This window comes from Lathyrus oleraceus, chromosome 5 (assembly GCF_024323335.1).
Source record: "Lathyrus oleraceus cultivar Zhongwan6 chromosome 5, CAAS_Psat_ZW6_1.0, whole genome shotgun sequence".
Classification (NCBI taxonomy): domain Eukaryota; kingdom Viridiplantae; phylum Streptophyta; class Magnoliopsida; order Fabales; family Fabaceae; genus Lathyrus; species Lathyrus oleraceus.
Window position 1 is genome coordinate 69,470,596 of NC_066583.1, and position 26,354 is coordinate 69,496,949.

General features: G+C 39.3%; 1 non-coding gene across 1 annotated transcript; it reads left to right on the plus strand.

Annotated features, from left to right (window-relative positions):
• Nucleotides 1-13,139: 13,139 nt before the first annotated feature.
• On the plus strand, nucleotides 13,140-13,246 carry LOC127088374 (small nucleolar RNA R71). Its single transcript, XR_007790212.1, has one exon. It is a non-coding gene; the product is annotated as a small nucleolar RNA R71 (small nucleolar RNA).
• The last annotated feature ends 13,108 nt before the right edge of the window (nucleotides 13,247-26,354 follow it).

Consider the following 26,354-nt stretch of genomic DNA (forward strand, 5'->3'; position numbering starts at 1 on the left):
GAGGCTCACGATCGAGAATGTGAGGCTCCTTGTAGATTGGTGTTGTGACTACGCCTGTAACCGTTGGGTTTGGGTTGCTTGAGCTTTGAACTTGTTCGCTTGAACCCATTTGTTGAGAGAAGTTGTACACAGCTTGTTGTTGAGCATCCATGATGTTGTTGAAGAACTGATATGAAGATGAAGTGCTTGTAGAAATGCCTAAGAGAACTGAGGTTTTAAGCGTGCGTGAGAGTGAGAAGTGTGCAATGTGTGAAATGAATGTGTTTAAATACCCAAATTAGGGCGCATGCAAAACGACACACAAATCAAAGTTTAGCATAAAAACCAAGTTAGCACGTTTGGAGGGAAAAATGATTACATCTCATAAATGATGTCTAATCCCAACAGCTAGTACACTGCTCGAGGAGATTTCAAGAGACTGTTCCTTGATTACTGCTAGACAGCTGTGTAGAAGTTCCAAGGTCAGACGCAAGGCACTCCACGTGTTTGCTTTATCTGATCTTTAGGAATACCAAAGGATTGGTTCTTGGAGAATTCTAACTCAGATAACTTCTAACTGTGGTAGAAGTATCAGAGTCAGAGGCAGAATCCATTGTGTTTACATCAGAGTCTCATTTTACAACTTCAGAGGCACAAATTATTCAGGGCAGTTTTGAATGTTCAGATTTTCTAAAATAAAGAGGAATCTATCTTCAGTCAAGGGTTTAGTAAAGATATCGGCCCATTGATGATCTGTATCAATGAATTTCAATGTTACTACCCCTTTCTGAACATAGTCTCTGATAAAATGATGTTTTATTTCAATGTGCTTAGCTTTGGAGTGTAAAATGGGATTCTTACTTAATCAAATGGCAGCAATATTATCACAAAAGATAGGAATGTTACTCTCGAAGATTTGCAGATCCTCTAACTGATTCTTCATCCAGAGCATCTGAGTAGTGCACAGTGATGCTGAGATGTATTCTGCTTCTGCCGTGGAGAGGGCTATGGTTGATTGTCTTTTGCTGGCCCAGGATATCAGATTGTTTCCCAAGAGCTGACAATTTCCAGATGTGCTTTTTCGTTCCAATCTATCTCCTGCGTAATCTGCATCACAATAACCAGAAAGTCTATACTCTGATGTTTTCTCATACATCAGGCCCAGGTTAGGAGTTCCTTTCAGATATTTGAAAATTCTCTTAACTGCTGTTAAGTGAGTTTCTCTAGGATCTGATTGAAATCTGGCACAGAGACAAACACTAAAGAGAAATCAGGTCGAGTAGCAGTCAGATAGAGAAGGGAGCCTATCATACCACGATAGAGTTTCTGACAAACCTTTTTACTGACTTCTTCCTTTTCAAGAATGCAGGTTGGATGCATGGGAGTCTTTGCAGAGGTGCATTCAGCCATATCAAATTTCTTCAGAACGTCTTTTATGTATTTTCTTTGATGAACGTACGTGACTTCTGAAGTTTGGTTGATTTGAATTCCTAAAAAGGACTTTAGTTCTTGCATTAAGCTCATTTCAAATTCTGCCTGCATTAGCTCAAAGAATTCTTGACATACAGAGGCGTTAGCTGAACCAAAAATAATATCATCAACGTATATCTGGCATATCATGAGATCATTGTTAAGGTTTTTACAGAAGAGTGTGGAGTCAACTTTCCCTCTGATAAAATTATGTTCCATAAGAAAATTACTTAATCGTTCATACCAAGCTCTGGGAGCTTGTTTAAGTCCATATAAATATTTTTTAAGTTTAAAAACATGTTCTGGATAATTTGGATTTTCAAAACCTGGAGGTTGGTTGACATACACTTCTTCTGATATATAACCATTGAGGAATGCGCTCTTGACATCCATTTGATACAGTTTGATAGAATGATTTATAGCGAATGATACAAGTAAGCGAATAGATTCTAACCTGGCGACTGGAGCAAAGGTTTCATTGTAGTCAATACCTTCTTGTTGACTGTAACTGATGCGGTCAATAACTTGATGCGGTGTTCGCAAGTATACGAACGCGTCAGAGTAATATAAAAGATTATCGTATCCACAGAGACCAAGTGTCAATCTATCGTTATCTGTCGTTATGGTGTTTATCAAAGGCAATCAAAATAAGTGTTTTTTTTGTGGAGTGTGCAATGAAAAATAAAGTGTTGAATTAAAGACTAATTAATAAAGACAGGGTCAAATGTAATTCACATAATTAATTGATAATCCAGGTACTTGCTAGTAGAGCTACTTATGGGCAGTGTTTCCTACTTTGAAAAGAACTAATTTAACAAGAACTGTCGCTTTCGCGTATTCAGAACCGAGTTGTACTCCCTAATCAAACCCTCTTATTGTCACTTATAAAAAGGCGCGCATTGCGTTAGAGTAGTAAACCTATTTTTAAGAAATATAGTATCTTGACTAAGTTGAAAAGTATTATAACCTGGATTTCTTAACCAAAAGAGGTTCTTACGAACCAGACTCTAAACTTATAAACGCGTCCAAAAATAGTTTTAAAATCTCTTTTCTTATTTATGTTAAAAACTCCTAATGAACTAGACAAAGCGCTTTCGCTGTTTTTGAAATAGTTAAAAACAATTAAGTTTATAAAGACGTTGGACGACTTTCGATCTTACCCAACGGAATTGAAGTGCGGGAAAACTTAAGTTGAAAGTTAAAATAGCCCTTAAGTGTTTCTACGAACAATTGTACGGATTACTGGTTTAATTACGATCCTTACATTCTAGCCTTATAAATTTAGCTAGACATGGTAAAGTAAAAGTGAATTAAAATAAATAAAAGTAGTGCGAGTGCGGAAAGTAAATAAAAGTAGTGTGAGTGCGGAAAGTAAATAATTTAAAGCGAGTGCGGGAAATAAATAAAAGTAAAGCGAGTGCGGGAAATAAATAAAAGTAAAGCGAGTGCGGGAAATAAATAAAGTAAAAGCGAGTGCGGGAAATAAATAAAGTAAACGCGAGTGCGGGAAATAAATAAAGTAAAGGCGAGTGCGGGAAATAAATAAAGTAAAGGCGAGTAATAAAAACCTGCTCCAATCGGAGGGTTGAGTAAATTGCAATGCAGGAAAGAAAATGGCGGCAGGATTAACTTCCTTCCAAAGTGCTCCAAACTCGATTACAGACTCTATCACAAACTTGATTACACAATTGTGGTAACACTCCAATGCGAAGCGATTACCACTATAAAATACTGAATATATGCATAAGTGAAACAAATTTGCTTCTGAGTTTGCCTCTGCTCTAAGTTTGGATGATTGTAAAACTGAATTCGCGTTTCTATTTATAAGCAAATAAAAAAGGGGAAATTGACTTGGATGCCCTTCAACTTGAAAATAGAGGAAACCGTTTCCTTCTTGTGGCGCCCGCCACAAGGCTATGGCGCCCGCCACAAGCACAAAGTGGGGCGCCTTAGTGGATGAAGTGGGGAAACGTGGGAGTTGAGGAAGTTGGACTTGGACACGTCATGGCTTGGTCTGTGGCGCCCGCCATGGGGTAGGCCATAAGCACAAAATGCTGAATTTTAGGGTTTTTAGCCCTTTTTCACTCCTTTTCTCGATCGGGGCTCCGATTAAAGTAAAAACCTGAAAACAAAGGAAAACACAATAATAACACAATAAAATGATAATAAAACAACTAGAATGCATGCGAAATCGGAGTCGAAAATACGTAAATTTTAGTGTGATCAAACTCTCCCACACTTAAACCTTTGCTTGTCCTCAAGCAAAACATTGAAAAGCTCATAAAAGAAAATTTGTGTAAACGAGTGCTTCAGGTAAAAATTCCAAGTTCAAGTCGAGATGCAGTGATAGGTACTAATTGAGTGAACTAAGGGTATCATGATGACATTAATCCGCAGATACGGACATAAACTTCATTCCTATAGTAACCAACCCATATTATCCCACAATACCTAGGCCTGCCTCTTCATCTCTTTTGTGTCCTTTTCATTCAGGCGCAATCACATTAAGCCTGACATCCGTACATGCTTCATAGTAGAGTGGCCTGTTAGTGATTATGATTAGAGCTTGGGGTTTCTGGCACATAAATATGTGTAAACCCTTTTATTGGACCCAACTGTAGTCGTGGGGGATCGGATCGTAATCCGCCCTACCGAGTTCAGTGCCAGATACCTCTGAACCAACTAACTGTGAGTACTGTCTTTTTTTTTTTTCTTTTTGTAGCAATTTTTTTTTACAATTCTTTGGTTTAAATGACTTTGTGAGGGTCACCTATACCGGAGTTGCCTTTTTGCTTTCTTTTATTTTTTTGTTTTTCTGGATCATTCACTTATTTGCATCGGTCCCCTACGTAGAGGATGCGTAGGTCGGAGCTGACTGCTGAGATAAACTACTGAGGACTTATACGGAAATGATGATTAAGGCCATCGTGTATGGGGTTTCGGGAATGATTCCTATATTTACGAAGCTTATGGTGCTAAAACAGATACTGATGTTTCACAAAGTTCTCCCAAGTCACCGCATCCTTACTCAAAACATGTCCTTAAAACCTGAAAACTTTCGAAATAACACTATTTTCTTTTGCAAAATTTTTTTGGTGGGGCTAAAGGTATGGGGAGGTGGGATTGTACTAAGGATCTACTATATTTGGTGACTCGTCAGACTCATGCATTATACTAAAAGGCAAAATAACCAACTAAAAGGAAATAACAATAAATAAACTATCTAAAAACAGCAAATAAAAACGATAAAGGAAAAACGAGAAAAACAATAAAGAAAAGACGATAGAGTCTCCCTCCCACACTTAAATCGAACATTGTCCCCAATGTTTCGAAATAAGATAAGGAAGAGTTACCTGGCAACCTATTGCTGACCACTAGTGCCCTCGCCATCCTGAGGTGGACGACGGGAACGAGTACGACGACGATCTCTCTGATCCATCCTCGCCTGCAGGGCATCCTGAGCGGTCCTCACGTCTCGAAGGTGACCTAAAATGGTATCCTGAGTGTTTTCTACGAGAGCAATGTGTCGCTGGTGGTAATGTTATTGACGGGCCTGCGTATCTGTGATCACTTGCAGAGACTGTAGAATAGTGTCATAGGACCTGTCTGTCCTCCGCTGCGATTCTTGCATGAAGTTCATATTATCCTTCATTTGTTGCTGGAGGGTAGAGAGTAGGTTGTCACGCCTTTGCTCTCTAGCCAGGTGGTCACGCCACATCTCCTCTGTAATATAGAAGCTAGGAGTGGTACCTGCAGAAGATGAAGATGGTGCGGTGTATGGTGGTGAAGGATGATGGGGGGACACATGTGGTACGGGAGATCTCTCTCTCCGATCATATTCATCATCGGTGTCTAGTCCCGCCTCATCAAGAATGTTAGGAGGAAGAGGACCCAAAATAGGTGGAGCATCTAAATCGTATGTCCAATTCCTCTCATTACGTATATTTGTACGTCTAGTGCAAGGTAGAATAATGGATGGGATAGCTACACCATGAACCATAAGTGTATAACCTCCTTCTCTCCTTGAACGACACAATTTCATGTCTCTCAGAAATTTTAAGTTAATTGTGCGAGGAGGTAGGGGGTTTAGGGTAGCCATCTCATTGTTCAGGTTAAGTGCCCGAGCAATAGACGTAATCAATCCACCAAAAGAAATCGGTCCCGCCTTATTCAAAGTTAAAATCATATGGGCGAGCATAAACGGAACCAAATTAATTCTCCTATTTGTGAGGCTTCCTTGCAAATATATAAGCTCTCTAGCGTTAACCTTATTTGGATTCTCCCGGCCAAAAACAGTGCATGCCAACAGATATCTAAAAACTCTGATGGTCGGGTTATTGATGGTTGAGGCAAGAACTCCTTCAAAAGAGTTTATTGAAGTGTTTGATAAACGCTCCCAGAAGGAAAATACCTCAATAGACCATTCGGAATCCAAAGGGGCCTCACAAATAGCACCTTCCCCATGAGGGATCCCTAACAGACTGGGTAGTTCATCGGTACTAAATTGGTATTCAACAACAAACATTCTAAATTGGACAGTACCGACTGTGCTAGCAGTGTTAGGGCGGACAATATAAATTAAGGAACTTAAAAATTCAATTGTCAGCTGCTCATAGGTGGGTTCTTTGTTGATAAAGAAATTATGCAAACCTAAGATGTCTAATAAATGGAAAATGCTATGGTAGATACCTAAAGTGTAGAGACAATCTTCGTCAACATACCTTGTCGGGAGGATTTCCCGATTCTGCAACCGTTCAATGATTTTTCTTTGTCTCTCCCCTGGTTTCCCTCCTCGAAGAATGAATCCGTTGAACTCCATTTGAATGCTCTTGAAATGTGGATGAAAAAGATGAAGTGTTTGGTGAAAAAGGTTGGATTTTTACAAAATCCGGCGGATGAAATCAAAAACGGAAAGTGGAACAATGATATGTGTGGTATGATGGTTAGGAAAGTATGAGCTTTTTGGGGGTTCAAGGACTTTTTTCCAAGGTGAAAAAATGGGTTTGGGAGGTTGTAAGTTGCAAATATGGTGAAGAAAAAGGGGTCTGCCCCGACCATTTACAGACGCTGTGGCGGGCGCCACAGGTCCTATGGCGGGCGCCACAAGGCAAAATCCGGCTAGGCCAAATTTTGGTCCTTTGGTTTGGGCTTCGCTTGTCTTTTGGCTTTGAGGGGTCTGGTTAGCATTTGTCTTGTGATTCTCCTAGTTTCTTTGACTTGCATAATTTTATAAAAGCAAAAACGAAAAATAAAAAGTGAAACTGAAACAAAAACAAAATCAAAAATTAAATATAAATAAATAAATAACTGAAAAATTAAAATGCAAAATAAATATAAAACATAGATAAATAGATAGAGATACTAATGTATAGTAGTAGTTTGTATAATATTCCAAATGAGAAAATATAAAATAGATAATGCAAATATGATAAATATATAAAAGAGAAATAAAATGAAATGGTGAGATCAGGTATTAGGGTTGTCGTCTGCCTGAGTGGATCCACGGAGCACGGCTATCTCCTGCCTGAGTTCTGTGATCTCCTGATACAGACAATCGACTTCAGTAGCATGGGTGAGACCAGACACTCCCATCTGTAAAGTTAGGTCCGCCACTTCCTGTCTAAGCTCTGCAATCTCTCTACGGCACTCAACAATCTGGGTGCGTATGTCGGGTGTCTGCAATGAATGATTATTAGAGAGAACAGTGATTCTAGGAGATGGTGGTGCAGGTGTGTATTCAGCAACTGGGGGCGATCTCGGTGTCTCGACGGTCTCTCCCTGGCCCTCTAGAGCATAACTCCAATTCGCTGGATCATGCACACTGGTCATCATAGGGTCTGGTAATGTGAAGTAATGGATGGCCTCGCTGTCGACTAGCAGTCGGAACTGACATGGATGGAAAGAGGCTCTCCTCATCAATCCTCTGGTCAAACAGAAATCGATGTCCATGGTCGTGTATCCACAGTAGGTCCGAAGATGTAACAACTTGCGAGACAGACCTAAAGCGACAGCAATCTGTGTGATGATTCCACCAACATGGATGACTCCTTCGGTAGATCTAGAGATACCGCTGAGATTATTCAATAAAAAGTTCCCACATGCTACTGGGCGAGTCTGGGATGCGCAAAATAATAGGAAGATCTCCTCTTCACTCAGTAGTGTCTCTGCATCCTGTCTTCCCAAGAAGGAATGTGCTAATATCATCTGAAAATACCTGAAGGCTGGGTTATGTATGACATAAGATAACTGTGTAGATGGATCCTGGCTTCCGCCACCTGATATATCACTCCAAAACTTCTCCACTTCCTTACCCAAGAAATATCCCAAAGGTGTCTCCGGGATAGCATCAGGAGTAGTTTGGAAACCCAACAGATCGCCGAACTCTTTCTGGCTGAAAGAGTACTCAACTCCAAAAAGCCTGAAAGTAGCATACCCATCTGGTCCAAAATATGGGTCATAGTCGAATGAACTCAGGAACTCTAAAGTCAGGTTCCTATATGTGTTACTCAAATCATCAGCAAACTCGTCCCACTGAAGCTGGTGGCTAAGGAATCAGATACTAGGCTCGATACCCAGTGCCTCCATACAGTGCTGGTCAGGATAACGTGTGGGTGCCATAGGGCGCTAGTACAAAGAGATGTAACGCTCCCTCTGAGCATTATCTCTATAGGCCACGTGCATGTCATCAAAACCCTGCATCTTGTAAAAGTTAGGAAAGTGATCCTGAAAATACAAACCATTCAAATCTTAGTCTCAATGCAAAATAAGATAAAATAAAATAAAAATAAATGTAAATGTAAATAAATGCGAAAAAAAAGTAAAATGAAAAGAAAAACCATGGGTTGCCTCCCACACAGCGCTTGTTTAACGTCATTAGCTTGACGCTTAGAATTTATACACCTGTAGTAGTATGAATCGGTGGATCAATCAGGGTGTGGCTCGAGTAGTATGCTGGAATGTCTCCTCCTTCGTAGAGCTTCAGTCTTTGTCCATTTACAATGAATGGACTACAGGTATCGTTCTTGATTTCTACGGCTCCGGATCTCAGAATCTTGGATACTTCGAAAGGACCAGTCCATCTTGAACGTAGCTTTCCAGGGAAGAGTCGTAACCTAGTGTTGAAAAGGAGAACAGAATCGCATATATTGAAGTTTTTCTTTATTATTCTTTTGTCTTGATAGGCTTTTGTCCTCTCTTTATATATTTTTGCATTCTCGTAGGCAGATTGCCTAAGCTCTTCTAATTTATGAATGTCTAGGGTACGCTTTTCTCCAGTAGCTAAGTAGTCTAAATTCAAAGTTTTAATGGCCCAATAGGCCTTATGCTCTAACTCGAATGGTAAGTGACATGATTTTCCATAAACTAGTTGATAAGGAGTAGTTCCTATAGGGGTTTTGAAAGCGGTTCTATAGGCCCATATTGCTTCTTGAAGCTTCTGAGACCAGTCTCTCCTAGAAATAGAAACAGTTTTCTCTAGGATCTGTTTTATCTCCCTATTAGATACTTCTACTTGGCCACTAGTTTGTGGATGGTATGGTGTTGCTACTCTATGCCTAACTCCATATTTTCTTAAAAGTTTGTCAAATATTCTCGATATAAAGTGTGATCCTCCATCGCTTATGACTAAACGTGGTGTTCCAAATCTAGGGAATATATAGTTTTTAAATAGTTTGATTACTACCCTAGTGTCGTTTGTGGGTGCAGCTATAACTTCAATCCACTTAGACACATAGTCTACAGCTACTAAGATATACCTGTTTCCTAAGGATGGTGGAAAAGGTCCCATGAAATCTATACCCCATACGTCAAAGAGTTCTACTTCCTGAATGTTTCTTAAGGGCATTTCATCACGTCTTGAAATGTTTCCAGTGCGTTGGCATCTATCACATTTGACAATGTAAGCATAGACATCATGCCACATGGTAGGCCAGAATAGGCCAGCTTGAAGAATCTTGGCGTATGTCTTAGAGGTGCTCGCATGTCCACCATAAGGTGCAGAATGACAATGCTCGATAATACTATTTAACTCTTCTTCTGGAACGCAACGGCGAAAGATGCCATCTTTACCCCTTTTGAAAAGGAGCGGTTCGTCCCAATAGAAGTTTCTCACATCGTGGAAGAATTTCTTCTTGCGGTGGTAGTCAAGATCAGGGGGTACTATATCAGCAACTATGTAATTGACGAAATCTGCATACCAGGGTACGTTATTTATTGCTAAGGAATTTTGGGAATGCTCATAAGGATCTAGGTTATTGTCTTCAATGGTTTCTACTTTAGCTATCAGTCTATCATAGGCAAAATCATCATTTATGGGTACTAGTTCAGGTTTTAGATGTTCTAACCTAGAAAGGTGATCGACTACTACATTTTCAGTGCCCTTTTTGTCTCTTATATCTAAATCAAACTCTTGTAGTAATAGAATCCATCGGAGTAACCTGGGCTTGACATCTTTTTTACTTAATAGGTAACGAATGGCAGCATGATCGGTGTAAACAATAATTTTTGCTCCTACTAGATAAGATCTAAATTTGTCTATAGCAAAAACTACAGCGAGTAATTCTTTCTCAGTTGTTGCGTAGTTAAGCTGGGCAGCATCTAGGGTTCTAATATCATAATAAATGGCATGTAATTTTTTATCTTTCCCTTGCCCTAGAACGGCTCCAACTGCATAATCACTAGCATCGCATATTATCTCGAAAGGTTCTGACCAATCGGGCGGTTTCATAATGGGTGCTGAGATTAGTGCTTGCTTTAAAAGATTAAATGCGTCATTACATTTTTCGTCGAAAATGAATTCAGCATCTTTCATTAAAAGTCCGGTTAACGGTTTAGTTATTTTGGAGAAGTCCTTAATAAAACGCCGGTAGAATCCAGCGTGTCCAAGAAAGCTTCGGACTTCTCAGATGGTTTTTGGTGGTTTTAGCTTTTCTATAACTTCTATTTTAGCTTTATCTACCTCTATACCTTTTTCGGAAACTATATGTCCTAGAACTATTCCTTCGGTTACCATGAAATGACATTTTCCCCAATTTAGCACAAGGTTCACCTCCATGCATCTCTCCAGGATTTTCTCAAGGTTAGCAAGGCAATTGTGGAAATCGAATCCGCAAACCGAGAAATCATCCATAAACACTTCCATGATACCATCTAGGTAATCTGCGAATATTGACATCATGCAGCGTTGGAAAGTAGCTGGGGCGTTACAGAGGCCGAAAGGCATTCGTCTATAGGCAAAAGTTCCATAGGGGCATGTAAAGGTAGTTTTTTCTTGATCTTCTAGGTGAATAGGTATTTGGAAGAATCCAGAGTATCCATCTAGATAGCAGAAGTAAGAGTGTCTGGCTAGACGTTCCAACATCTGGTCTATAAATGGTAAAGGGAAATGGTCCTTCCTAGTTGCTTTATTTAATTTTCTATAATCTATACACATCCTCCATCCTCCTTCTAAACGTTTTGCTACATGTTCGCCTTTATCGTTTTGCACGACTGTGATGCCTCCCTTTTTAGATACTACATGCACAGGGCTCACCCACTTACTATCCGAGATCTGGTAGATTATACCTGCCTCAAGTAACTTAAGAACTTCCTTCTTAACAACATCACTCATTATAGGGTTTATTCTTCTCTGATGTTCCCTAGAGGGTTTTGAATCTTCTTCGAGCGAGATCCGATGCATGCATACAGATGGGCTTATACCTTTCAAGTCAGAGATATTATATCCTAAGGCTGAGGGATATCTTCGTAAAATGTCTAAAAGTTGGTTCGTTTCCTCTTGGCTCAAGGTAGCACTAACTATAACTGGACGGTTCATCTTTTCATCGAGGAACTCATATCTCAGGTTCTTAGGTAGTTCCTTAAGTTCTAAGGTTGGTTTCTTAGGGCATGGCATAGGATCTGGAGTAAGGGATAAACATTCGTAAAGGTTATCATCGATGTAAGGTTCTTTAAAGTCATCATTTTCCTTTATGGGGGTTGATGGTAACTTAATAATTTATTTTTGTTCTACTTCTCTAACACATTCATCAATGATATCTAAGGCATAACACGAGTCTCCCATCACAGGTGCCATAAGAAATTTCGAAAGTATAAATTCTATTTTCTCGTCACCTACCTCAAATGTCAACTTTCCTTTCTTAACATCTATTATGGCTCCTGCAGTCGATAAGAATGGTCTACCTAGAAGGATTGGTATATCATTGTCCTCTTTGATGTCCATGACAACAAAATCAGTAGGGATAAATAGTTGACCTATCCTAACAGGAACATCTTCTAAAATGCCTATCAGATATTTTACAGATCTATCGGCTAATTGAAGTGACATCTTAGTGGGCTGTAATTCTCCTAAGTTTAACCTCTCACAAACTGCTAGAGGCATTAAACTCACACTAGCTCCTAAGTCTAGAAAAGCTTTTTCGATGACATGATTACCCAAAAGGCAAGGAATGGAGAAATTTCCAGGATCTTTATCTTTCTTTGCTAATTTGTCCTCGGAAATAGCATTACATTCCAAAGGCTTTGGATCGTCAAGTCTACGTTTGTTGGTAAGGATGTCTTTGAGAAACTTTGCATAAGAAGGTATTTGGGTGATGGCTTTTGTGAAAGGGATTTCTACATGAAGTTTTTCTATAACTTTAATAAATTTTTGATACTGTTTATTGATCTGGGTTTGTTTGAGTCTTTGGGGATATGGTATAGGTGGTTTATATGGCGGGGGCAGTACGTAAATTTTATCTTTAGGTTCTTCTCCTTTCTCTCGACCGTTATGGTTTTCAGATTCCTCTGGTTCCTTTACTTCGTCCGGGGGTTTGGTACATTCCTTAGAAGTTTCGGGTTCACTCAATCTAGGGTTTGGTGGCTCATCATAAGCGTTCCCACTTCGTAGGGTAATGGCATTGGCTTGTCCTCTCGGATTATGTTGAGGTTGTCCAGGGAATTGTCCTCCAGGTGTAGTCTGAGGGGCTTGGTTTAAAGCTACCTGAGAGATCTGGGTTTCAAGCATCTTGGTATGAGTAACTATTTGGTCAACCTTGGTTCCTAACTGAGTAATCAATTCGTTAACATGAATGTTTTGATTCATGAACTCCTTGTTTTGTTGGGTTTGAGCGGTGATAAAATTTTCCATAATTTTCTCAAGGCTCGGCTTTGGTGGTACAGGTTGCATAGGTTGATTTGATCTAGGGGCTTGATAACTAGTTCTCGGAGGTGCATTATTTTGAATAGGGTTATTGTTTTTATAGGAGAAGTTATGGTGATTCCTCCATCTAGGATTATAGGTATTCGAATATGGGTTCCCTTGGGTGTAGTTCACTTGCTCGGAGTGGGTTTCGTTCAATAGACTGCATTCTGCGGATTGGTGTCCTTGTGTTCCATATATCTCACAATCCGATGAAACTGCGGCTACAGCATTCGGGTTTATGCACATATGCTCGACCTTAAGGGCTAATGCGTCCATTTTAGCCTGCATCATGTCTATAGAGCTTAGTTCATGCACTCCTCCTTGGGCTTCCTTCTTCTCTACTGTCGCTCGTTCGACTCCCCATGATTGATGGTTTTGAGCCATGTCTTCGATGAGGGCACTAGCTTCAGGGTAAGGTTTGTTCATCAGAGCACCGCCTGCGACAGCGTCGATGGTCATCTTTGTGTTGTAATGAAGTCCATTATAGAAGGTTTGAATGATTAACCAATTTTCTAAACCATGATGTGGGCATGCTCGTAACAACTCTTTATATCTCTCCCAAGCTTCGAACAGCGATTCTCCATGGTTTTGGGTAAATCTAGTTATATGGTTTCGAAGAACGGCGGTCTTACTCGGGGGAAAATATCTAGCAAGAAAAACTCTTCTAAGGTTATCCCAAGTCGTAATGGAATTGGGCGGAAGGGAATCTAACCATGATAGAGCTTTATCTCTGAGGGAAAAAGGAAATAATCTTAAACGTATTGCCTCAGGAGAAGCTCCATTGGTTTTAAAAGTATCTGCTAATTGAAGAAATATTTTTAAATGTTGGTTAGGGTTCTCGGTAGCGAGACCCGCGAATTGTCTTTGTTGCACTAGTTGTAATAGGGATGGTTTAAGTTCAAAATTATTGGCAGGGATTATTGGGTTTACTATACTAGAACTAGGTTCTTCATTAGATGGTTGAGCGAAGTCCTTAAGAGGTCTTTGGTTTTGATCTTCGGCCATAGCTCTCTTAATTCTATGAAAGAATAAATGTGCGCGAGCGTAATGTTCAGGTTCCGCCAGAGGGTATACTAATCTTAAACTTCCGGTGCTGCGAGTTCTTCGCATCGACCGGCGGGAAATAGCCTAAGTCTAAACGATATAACAACAGGAAAATGAAATTTGACGAAATTGGTCCCCGGCTACGGCGCCAAAAACTTGATGCGGTCAATAACTTGATGCGGTGTTCGCAAGTATACGAACGCGTTAGAGTAATATAAAAGATTATCGTATCCACAGAGACCAAGTGTCAATCTATCGTTATCTGTCGTTATGGTGTTTATCAAAGGCAATCAAAATAAGTGTTTTTTTTTGTGGAGTGTGCAATGAAAAATAAAGTGTTGAGTTAAAGATTAATTAATAAAGACAGGGTCGAATGTAATTCACATAATTAATTGATAATCCAGGTACTTGCTAGTAGAGCTACTTATGGGCAGTGTTTCCTACTTTGAAAAGAACTAATTTAACAGGAACTGTCGCTTTCGCGTATTCAGATTCGAGTTGTACTCCCTAATCAAACCCTCTTATTGTCACTTATAAAAAGGCGCACATTGCGTTAGAGTAGTAAACCTATTTTTAAGAAATATAGTATCTTGACTAAGTTGAAAAGTATTATAACCTGGATTTCTTAACCAAAAGAGGTTCTTATGAACCAGACTCTAAACTTATAAACGCGTCCGAAAATAGTTTTAAAATCTCTTTTCTTCTTTATGTTAAAAACTCCTAATGAACTAGACAAAGCGCTTTCGCTGTTTTTGAAATAGTTAAAAACAATTAAGTTTATAAAGACGTTGGACGGCTTTCGATCTTACCCAACGGAATTGAAGTGCGGGAAAACTTAAGTTGAAAGTTAAAATAGCCCTTAAGTGTTTCTACGAACAATTGTACGGATTACTGGTTTAATTACGATCCTTACATTCTAGCCTTATAAATTTAGCTAGACATGGTAAAGTAAAAGTGCATTAAAATAAATAAAAGTAGTGCGAGTGCGGAAATTAAATAAAAGTAGTGCGAGTGCGGAAAGTAAATAAAAGTAGTGCGAGTGCGGAAAGTAAATAAAAGTAGTGCGAGTGCGGAAATTAAATAATTTAAAGCGAGTGCGGGAAATAAATAAAACTAAAGCGAGTGCGGGAAATAAATAAAGTAAAAGCGAGTGCGGGAAATAAATAAACTAAAAGCGAGTGCGGGAAATAAATAAAGTAAAGGCGAGTGCGGGAAATAAATAAAGTAAAGGCGAGTAATAAAAACCTGCTCCAATCGGAGGGCTGAGTAAATTGCAATGCGGAAAAGAAAATGGCGGCAGGATTAACTTCCTTCCAAAGTGCTCCAAACTCGATTACAGACTCTATCACAGACTTGATTACACAATTGTGGTAACACTCCAATACGAAGCGATTACCACTATAAAATACTGAATATATGCCTAAGTGAAACAAATTTGCTTCTGAGTTTGCCTCTGCTCTAAGTTTGGATGATTGTAAAACTGAATTCGCGTTTCTATTTATAAGCAAATAAAAAAGGGGAAATTGACTTGGATGCCCTTCAACTTGAAAATAGAGGAAACCGTTTCCTTCTTGTGGCGCCCGCCACAAGGCTATGGCGCCCGCCACAAGGCTATGGCGCCCGCCACAAGCACAAAGTGGGGCGCCTTAGTGGATGAAGTGGGGAAACATGGGAGTTGAGGAAGTTGGACTTGGACACGTCATGGCTTGGTCTGTAGCGCCCGCCATGGGGTAGGCCATAAGCACAAAATGTTGAATTTTAGGGTTTTTAGCCCTTTTTCACTCCTTTTCTCGATCGGGGCTCCGATTAAAGTAAAAACCTGAAAACAAAGGAAAACACAGTAATAACACAATAAAATGATAATAAAACAACTAGAATGCATGCGAAATCGGAGTCGAAAATACGTAAATTTTAGTGTGATCAGTAACCTTGAGCCACCAGTCGAGCTTTGTTTCTGACGACTTCTCCTTTCTCATTCAGCTTATTTCTGAACACCCATCTGGTTCCGTTAACGTGAGTGCCTATGGGCTTAGGAACAAGATCCCAGACGTCGTTCTTCGTGAATTGATCTAGCTCTTCTTGCATGGCTAGAATCCAGTCGTTATCTTGAAGTGCCTCATCACAGGACGTAGGCTCGATCAGAGATACTAGTCCCATAGGAGTTTCTTCAGAAGTCTTGAAGGTAGACCTAGTTCGGACAGGTTCGTCCTTATTTCCCAGAATCAACTCTTCAGATATGTTGAGACGACTTTTAGCTTTCTTTGGGATTACTGGGAAGTTAGTTCCTTCAGGAGTTTGAATGATAGTTGCTTCTGGAGCTTCAATCTTCTTGTCAGATCCTGCAAGAGTGATCTCCAAATCTGCAAAATTCTCAACTAGCTTTGACTTTTCAGGGTCAAGCTTATCGTCAAATCTGACATGAATTGTTTCTTCCATAATTTTGGTTTCTGTATTATATACTCTGTAGCCTTTAGAGCGTTCTGAGTATCCTAACATAATACCTTTTTGTGCTTTGGAATCAAACTTGTTCATATGTTCCTTAGTATTTAAGATGAAACAAGAACATCCAAAAGGATGAAAATATGAAATGTTTGGTTTTCTTCCTTTACACAGTTCATAGGGAGTCTTTTCCAGAATAGGTCTTATGGAGATTCTATTCTGAATGTAACACGCTGTATTTACAGCTTCGGCCCAAAAGTGCTTAGCCACATTTGTTTCATTGATCATAGTTCTGACCATCTCTTGGAGTGTCCTATTCTTCCTCTCTACAACTCCATTTTGTTGTGGAGTTCTAGGGCAGGAGAAATCATGGGATATTCCATTAGAGTCAAATAATTCCTCAAAAAATTTGTTTTCAAATTCCCCACCATGATCACTTCTGACTCTTACAATTTTAGAGTCAAATTCTTTTTGCACTTTGGAACAGAAGCTAGTGAATACAGAGTGAGACTCACTCTTGTGCTTTAGGAATTTCACCCATGTCCAGCGACTGAAATCATCAACAATGACTAGTCCATACTTCTTTCCATTTACTGATGTTGTTTTCACAAGACCAAATAAATCAATGTGAAGAAGTTCCAGAGGCTTAGAGGTAGAAACAATATTTTTCTTTTTGAAAGATGTTTTTGAAAATTTTCCTTTCTGACATGCTTCACACAGAGCATCTGAAGAAAACTTCAGCTTAGGTAGGCCTCTGACTAACTCGAGTTTATTTAGCTGAGATAATTTCCTCATGCTAATGTGGCCCAAGCATTTATGCCATACCCATTGCTCTTCGTGAACAGACATCAAACATTTCACATTTTGTTCTTTTAAATCAAAAAGGTTTATTTTATAAATATTGTTTTTCCTCTTGCCCGTGAATAGGACAGAACCATTGTTTTGATTTATGGCTTTACATGTTTTTTGATTAAAGATTACATCATAACCGTTATCACTTAATTGACTTATGGATAACAAGTTATGCATTAATCCTTCTACATAAAGGACATCAAATATAGAGGGAAGAGTACCATTACCAATAGTTCCGGAGCCTCTGATCCTTCCTTTCTGATCTCCTCCGAAGCCTACGAATCCAGCATCTTTAAGTTCCAGGCTTTGGAACATAAACTTTCTTCCCGTCATGTGTCGCGAGCATCCAGAGTCCAGGTACCATGACTGGTGTTTGAACTTTGCTGCATAAGATATCTGCAACATAAACAATCTTATCCTTTGGTACCGAGAGTCTTTTGGGTCCTTTATGATTAGTTTTCCCAGAGTTTCTTATCACTTTGGGTTTTCTAGCATTATCAAATTTTTTCTCTTGTGTGTGTGTGTGTGTGTAGTGATATGAGAATGGAGATTTAGGTTGGTCATTAGTAGAAATTTTATCTTCACTAGGATCATACCCAATTCCTCTTCTATTGTTTTGACTGACTCCATAAATCATGGATGCCATAATACTCCTCCCTATCCCATTTTTCAGAAACTTTTGAAAAGCTTTTTCATATTTATAAATTATTGTGTTTGAAGTTTGTGGAGCTTGAGATAACGCTTCTTCAAGTTTTGAGCAATTTTTCTTTGTTGCATCTCTTTCTAATGTCAAAGATCTGTTTTCATCTTTTAGTTCTGAAATGGTTTTCTCAAGTTTGCCACATTCTTCAAATGTTTCTTCAAGAACGCCTTTTATAGCTTTAAATTTTTGTTTTAGTTTCTGATATGAGCTGAGAGTTTCAGACAAACATGATTCTAGGTCAGATCGAGAGAGTTCAGAAAAATACCTCTTCTGATTCAGATTCTTCATCTGAGGTGTTCCTGGATGTGGTGGCCATGAGCGCCACATTAGCCTGTTCATCAGAGTTAGAATCACTATCATCCCAGGTAGCCATCAATCCCTTTTTGGTTTTGAGGGAATTTTTCTTGACGCTCTCTTTTCTGGAACTGTCTTTCTTTAACTTGGGGCACTCATTCCTGTAGTGACCTGTTTCTTTACATTCATAACAAGTAACATCTTTGTTAGTTTTACCTTTTGAGGTTGATTCTGATCGATCCCCTCTGGGTCTTGGTCTCCTGAAGTTATTATTCCTCTTTTTCCAGAGTTGTTTTACTCTTCTGGTCAGGAGGGATAATTCTTCTTCGTCATCAGAATCTTCCTGTTCAGAGTCATCAGCATCTTCTGTTTCGGCCTGGAAGGATTTGTTTCTGTCAGACTTGCGCCTTTCAGATCTGGACTTTAATGCTACAGACTTGTTCTTCTTCTGAGGCTCATCTTCCTCCAGTTCTATCTCATGACTTCTGAGTGAACTGACAAGCTCTTCAAGGCTGATGTTGTTCAGATACTTTGAAAGCTTTAAGGCAGTGACCATGGGTCTCCACTTCTTTGGCAAGCTTCTGACTATCTTTTTGACATGGTCTGCAGTTGTGTATCCTTTGTCTAATACTTTGAGACCTGCAATAAGAGTTTGGAATCTAGAGAACATTACCTCTACAGCTTCGTCATCCTCCACTCTGAAGGCTTCATATTTCTGGATTAGAGCCAGAGCCTTTGTTTCTTTGACCTGAGAGTTTCCTTCATGAGTCATCCTCAGGGAGTCGAGTATATCTTTAGTTGTTTCCCTGTTAGTAATTTTTTCATACTCGTTGTAAGATATGGCATTGAGAAGTATCGTTCTGGCTTTGTGATGATTCTTGAAATCACGCTTCTGATCATCTGTCATCTTACTTCTGGGAACTTCAACTCCAACATCTGTTACAGGAGGTTTGTATCCATCTGTGACAATGTCCCAGAGATCAGCGTCATAGCCTAGAAAAAACTTTCAATTCTATCTTTCCAGTAATCGAATTTCTCTCCATCAAAGACATGAGGCTTAGCATTGTAACTGTCTCTTTCATTTGTGTGGGCCATAGTTTTTCTCGTTCTGGATCTCTCTACACGGTTAAGTGTTTGATTAGAAAATCAATAACAGAGCCGAAGCTCTGATACCAATTGAAGGTGAGAAAAACAAGAAATGGGGGTTTGAATTGTTTTGGAAAATAAGCGCTTTTGCAAAATAAGAACATAGAATTTTATACTGGTTCGCTTATAACACAAAGCTACTCCAGCCCACCCGGCCAAGGTGATTTTGCCTTCAAAAAGGACTTAATCCACTAATCTTGAAAGATTATTACAACCAAACGTCTAAGAGAAAGATATCTCAGTCCTCCCAAGTATACAAACTACGCAAAGTCACTTAAGGAACAAAATCAATTTAACAGAAGGAATTGTAATCTAAAGTGCTTCTAAGATCAAGCGAATATTACAGCAAATAGAGCAAGCAAGTGTTTTCACGTATGAGCAACAGCTCATGAAAAACTAAGAGAGAAGGTAGAAGAATTTCTGTGCGTTCAGGTGTATCTCTCACTGAAGTATGTCGTCCTTTATATAGTGGTGAAAGGACCGTTGTAGTGATGGCAGAATATTTGTCTTTGATGAGAGTTTAATGCCATTACTTCTGTGTTTCTTGCCATAACCAATTTGTCTCCTTGAATAAATTCTTTCCAAATATACTTTCTTTCCATTTGAAGTTGTTGTTTCCGTTACTCTTTCTGGGTTTGGAGAACCTTCGTCAGAATCTTCGTTATCTCTGTCAATCGGAGATTGAGTTGAAGTTACATCAGAGCTTCTAAGAGTCCTGGTATTTTAGATCATCAGAGTTGATTCCATAGGAGGTTTAGAGCTTCTGGTATTTTGCTGTCCTGTTTTGCTGAAAGTCAGAACTTCTAGAGCGCGCTTCTTCTTCAGATGCTTCTGATCTTCTAGTACTTTGTATCTGATTCGATTCTGTATCTGATAAAGCGATCAGATTCCTTTGTTCTTGTTCAGAGTCCTGCACACTTAGAGAAATTTCATTAGGGTGCCATTTTTGGTTTCATCCTTTGTTATCATCAAAATCCTGGAATCTATTGTAGAACTAATTTTGTTCTTACACTTTCATCCACTCTCAATCATGATCATTACTATTTCCAACCTCTCAACACAGACTTAACACACTCTAGAATGCACAAAAGTAAAATAAAAAAATAAAAAATACGGAGAATAAAATACCAATAAAAGACATAAAATCTCCCCCACACTTGAACTCAACATTGTCCATAATGTTTGCGAACAAGAGCGAAGGAGGACACTCACAGTACCCTACTAAGGAGGTGGTTGCGGGAAATGCAGCATCAATTGTCGCATCATGCTGCTCATCTCATCCAACATCGCCCCCTGACGGGCCTGCTCGATGCCTTGCCGTTGTTGTTCCATCCTCAAGTCACCTATTTCGGTTTGTACCCAGCTCCATTGGTCAGTGGACCAAGATGATGAACCCGCCGCCTATTGGGTGGGTTCCTGATGCGGTGGTACAAACTGCTCAGGAGGTGCTTGAGGATCTTCTTCTTCTACTTCCATTCCTTCCACCTGGTCATCCATAAATTGCTCATCTGCAGTAAAATGGTTAGTTTCGTGGCCTTCATCCGCGTCGGGGTCAACGCTCACATACAACCAATTAGCACAATCAGTAATAGCAACTCTGTCCGGATCCGGCAGAACGATGATAAACCTCTTATGGATAAGTACGAAATAGTAAGTAGGGGCAACAACAATCATTCCTTGTGAAATTAGAGCAGAAATGTCAATTTTGGTGTTACCTGCAATTGGCGTGTCTTCGAGTAAAACAACTTGATACCCGAAATGCTCAGCGATTTGGGTGATCATTCCCCCTACGGATATGCCTCCGGAGTTTGCTCGGCCGACTCTTCCCAGATAGTCTGCTGCAAAGGCAGCTACATTGATGGCCTTGTGCTATCGCCTCTTCCAAACATGGTATAGGCTAAACCCTTATGAGCGTACCTGAAACATGGATTCTGGATGCCCGAGGCTTTCGCACCTTTGGAGGAGTAATCCGTCCTCCCGGTGATGGAAATCCAGAAATCCTTAGGTGAGAACCTGTCTGAGACCGCTCCTGGCCCGTTCAAAGGGAGTCAGAGTATTGCTGCTAACTCCTCAACAGACAGCTCATGATAATTATTAAACAACCGGAAACGCAAAGTGCCGAAATAATTCCTGGTCGTGTCTATCCATCGTTTTTCCAGCTGGAATTCCAACGTGCTGAGGAATTTGAGAGTAATGCGCTCGTATGTCGGCGTTTCCAAACTCATGAACTCGAGCATTCCCAAAACATGGAACATCCGGTATACCTCCATCTTCAGCCCCAAAGCGTTCAGAGTATGCTCACACATATACCTCGTCGGCGTGAGTTTGCGCTTCCGGGGAATTTGGTATCTTCGTTCTTGTTCCGGATTGTTAAACACGATGTTGTATGGATTTGGATTCCGATTGGGGCGCTTCCAGGACTTTGCCATTTCTGCGAGTTGTTGCTTTCCGGTGAGAATTCTCCACGGGGGCATTTTGGACCTGCAAAAAATAGAAATTATTTGAACTTTTGAGTTAGGAAATCCCGAAACCGGGGTTAGGACCGGGACGACGAGTGGAGTAATATTAGTGAAGGGTGTTTTGGCGATAGGTGAGTGGAAATGGGGGTCATGGAAGGTTTTAGGTAGTGGGGTTTTGAGTTTTAATGGAGGTTTGAAGGTTTTTGAGAGAAAGAGATGAAGAATGATGAGAGAGAATAATGAGTTGTAAGAAAAAATTCTGATAATGATAAGGTTAATGGGGAAAAGGTATGGTTAATGGTGGATTAAGTGGGTGGATCCCACGAAAATTCAAATTTTGAAAAAAATTTCAAAAATTTCGCTTGCCTGACACGGCCGTGTCAGGCTACTGGATTCCCATGGTTTGGATATTTTCTTCAGTGATCCTAACACGGGTCGTGTTAGCTGACACGGCCGCCCGTGTCAGGCTACTGTTGATAAAAAAATTCTTTTACTTTCAGTGCTCCTGACACGGCCCGTGTCAGGCCACTGTTTTCCATCTTGTTTGTCTGTTTTTTTCCCTTCTTGACACGGCCTGTGTCAACTGACACGGACGGCCATGTCAGACTGTCCTTTTGGCCGTTTTTTGGTTTTCTCTCCGGTTCAACTGCTGGTTCCTCTGGCTACGTAGATCGTTCTTTTTCATGACATAGACATTTGTTGACGTGATGTTCCCTCCTGGTAGAGCTTCTATATAAACCTACAAACACACAAAACCGATTAGATATAAAAAGCGTGGGTTGCCTCCCACGAAGCGCTTCGTTTAACATCGCATGGCTCGACGGTCCTCCGTCTGCTTAGGTGAGACGTATTTTATCGATTGGAACACCCTCCTGGTCTTGTATGTAGAGTTTAACTCTCTGCCCATTCACCTTGAACGTGTCTCCGTTTGCTGGATTTCTGAGTTCAACGACTCCATGCGCAAATACTTCCTGCATCTCAGAGGGTCCCGACCATCGTGACCTTAGTTTCCTTGGGAATAGTGTAGCGTGAAATTCATGATCATTAAGCTATTGACAAGCTAAAGATCAATTAACAAGAGTCGCCACCGCGATTTTTATTGTTTCCAAGGGAAAAGGGAAAAATGCAAACAAAACCCAAATAGTAAGAAGTTTTCAAATAAAAACTAATAAAAGTCAGAGATAACAGGTAAGGGGGTTGGTTACACAGAGGGAAGGTCTTAGCACCCAAAGTGTCCTAGGTACTCCTAAGAAGCCCTTTTTGTGTGCATATGTACTTGGTATAAAGTGATGTTTACAAACAATAGAATGGGGGGATGAGAAAAGAATTGATTAATTATATTTTTGTGTTTGACAAGACCTTCGGTCTTGTGCCTACGTACCAACATATAGATGATGGATCAAAACCTCGTAGTTCGTGCTTGAAATTTCAAAGTGAGTATGTTGGTTTTAACAAAAATTAAGTTTGAAAGGCACAAAGGCCTGAAAATGGTTTGGATGAGTTAGTTCTTTTTGGCTTTTTGAAAGTTTAAGTCAAGTATAGTTAAGTTTATTTACAAGTTTTATTTAAGAAAATAAGTTTGAAAATGCAATGACATAAGGCCAAAGTTTCTATCTTTTTGAAAGTGGTCAAAGTTTAGAACAAAAGTAGTTCACCCAAAGAAGTTTTTTTTAAATGGAGGGAGAGATTTTGAAATTAAAGAATTGGGGAGAAGATGAAGAGACTACCCTAGATACAAGAAATTTAAAAGTTTAAAGTTGAGAAGATCTGACCAAATGGGAGCAATCCAATAGACAAGTATGTCAATAGAAACCCTGAATTCCCTTGGACTTTTTAGAATCAAGCAACACACAAATGCACAATTGTATCAATCTTGAAGAGCAAAGGCATCAAATAAAGATGGCCTCATCCAAGCTTATCCACTTCAATGATCTTCTTCAAAATAGCCTATGTAACAGATGAATTCCACAAGTCACAAGTTCAACATAACAGCTTAACAATGATCAATGTTGCAGATGAATCTGGAGCGATCTTGAATGATGTGTCAAATGAATTCAAACTTGCAAGTTCTTGGTCTTTCAACAAATTGGCATTGGCCAAGTCCATTAGCAAAGGAATGTTGCCTAAGTTCTAAGTCCAATTGGGGAAAGATCAAAACAACAGTCCATTCAAATGTCTTTTAGGGTTTTTGTTATTATCATGTGCATTAATGGTCAAAGACCAATCAAACAAACAAAGCAACAAAGTATATCACACAATATGGTCCAAGTGGACAAAGTGAAAATTTCATAAACATAAACAATTAGAATGATATGTACAATGACAAATGATAATAGTGCTAAAAGTAAATTGCATTAAAAGTAAAAAGCTTGAAAGTAAAAGTTAATGGTTAGTAAGTCAATAGTTAGTTTTGTTTTGCTTTTTTGATTTCAAGACATTCTTTGGAAAACACTCAACCCACTTGCCACAAGCATGGATCCTTGAACCAAAACATCTTCCAAAGGAAGGAAAGAAGGCCAAGTTTCCACACAATACCATGGAAGGGGGGAGACTTACAATCTCACTAACTAGAATGCTTATGCCTTTTGTGTCACAAATTTAGCGCTATGTTAAGCAATCGTAATTGGACTTATGTAGAAGTCACAACTATTTGAGGCCGGGCAATAAACTTTTGGTATTAATGTATGTTGGAGACATAGTATTAAGAACTATGCTCATTAAACATACCACACAAAAAAATATGCAAAGGTGTGACCTAATCTCATCCATACTCATGTTAATCTTTCAATCAACTAGCATTTGGACTTTGAGATGTCATTGGCCAATTGAAAATGAATGGATGAAGAAGGGGAATTAGATGAAGAGGGAAAGGGATGAATGAGATCACAAATTGGTCAAAGGAGGACTTTTACCAAATTAATATTATTCATTCATTTTGGGAGATGGAATGTACATTCCATTAATTCCCTAAATCCAATAATATTAACTTGACAAAGTCAAATCAACCTTGACCAAGGCCCAACAACAAATGAGAAACTCAAATAAGTCAATCCAAATGGTCAACACAATTAAAATGACATTTATTCAATTAAAAGTATTAAAATAATGCATTAAATTCAAATATGTTTTGTCCAAATCCTAAAATCATATCAAAACACCAAATAAATGGCCATGTGATTTATCATAGGTCAAACAAGGTCAAAGAACCTTGGATAAAAAATTTCATAATTTTTGGACACTTAAATATATTTTTAAACAATTAAAAATATATGAAAAATCAGTTAATTCATGAAAAATATTAATAATGATCCAAAAATAATTTTAATTCAGAATATGAAAGAGAAAAATATTTGAATTTTTTGGTGAAAGTCCCATATTTTTTGGATCAGTATTGAATTTAATATGAATTATTGAAGAAAATGAAATAAAAAGGAAAATCAGAAATTGCAAAAATACGTGGACCATCAGATCTCCCTCATTAATTGAGGTGGCAGATATGATGATCCACAACGCGCATTCCACCAAAGCATGAGTCCACTGCGCTGCAAACTTGGTAATCATAATGCACGGCTAAGATTAGAACACAGGAGTTGGATCACACGGTCTAAACCTCAAACACATCATCACCAGAGCCAGAGCTCCGATTGTCTTCTTCGGCGAGCCTCGCCGGACTAGTCATCATCAATCATCACCAAAATTTCAAACAGGGACATGATTTTAAAGAGAAAACATCACTGAGCACGGATATCACCTCCATTTCTTCCAATTCCAACTATATTGAGAGATATGTGGAATTGAAAAATGAGGTTCATGATCCGAGTTGCTTCGATTCAGCATCAAAACAAGTCAAACACCTTGCCTACATTGGTAGGACTTCAACCAACACAATAATCAAGAGAATTGAGCAAGAAACAAGGAGAATCAAAGAGATCAAATTTTCTACAAAATACCTTCAATGGAGGTCTGAGCTTGCTAGATCTTGATCTGAAACGGGCTTTGCTTCACTCCAATTGCTTGCAGAAGAGGAATGGAATGGCTTAGAATCAAAGGACTTCTGAAGAATTGAATTCCAAAACAGTGGAGATTCAAGCTCAAATTCAAACGAATATCTCAGGTTTATCCTCTTGGTATGAAGGGTTTTCTGTGGGGAATCAAAGCTTGCGCAGTGTGTGTGTTCATTTTGAGTAATTGAGCTTCAATTTATAGAGAATTTAAGTGTTAATTGCACACTCCTTCAAGTTTCCAAAATTGGCAAAATGATGTAAGCAAGCTGCATGGGCGCCCATAGGCACATCAAATGATTGTTCAAAAGTCCATAATGAAGTTCAGATGCATTGGAGGTCGATTGGATTGCAAGTCAATTGAGCATTGTTGTTTGAAGTTTGATCCATGACACATGATACCTGCCTGTTTAAGCCATGCGCAACCTATGCATTTCTCATCCAAAATGCATGAATTTTAGCTCTTTGGAATGGTGAGGTCAAGAGGAACAAGTTTGATGTTGAACACTTTTTCATTTGGATCTTGGAACTTGGAGATAATTGATGTGGAAGTTTGGAAAAATTTGACATATTGAAAATTTTCTAAGTGTCAAGCTATATGTCTCAATATTCCACCTTGCTTAACATTTTATGGTAGCTTCAAATTGTCGCAACGCGAAAAACAACCGGCGGGAAAACAAACAAACAGAGCCGCCACCGTGCGTTATTTATCCCAAAAGAGGGAAAGGAAACGCTCAAAGTAAACCTCAAAAGGAAATGGTCTTACGACCGAAGATTACAAGGATCGGGAG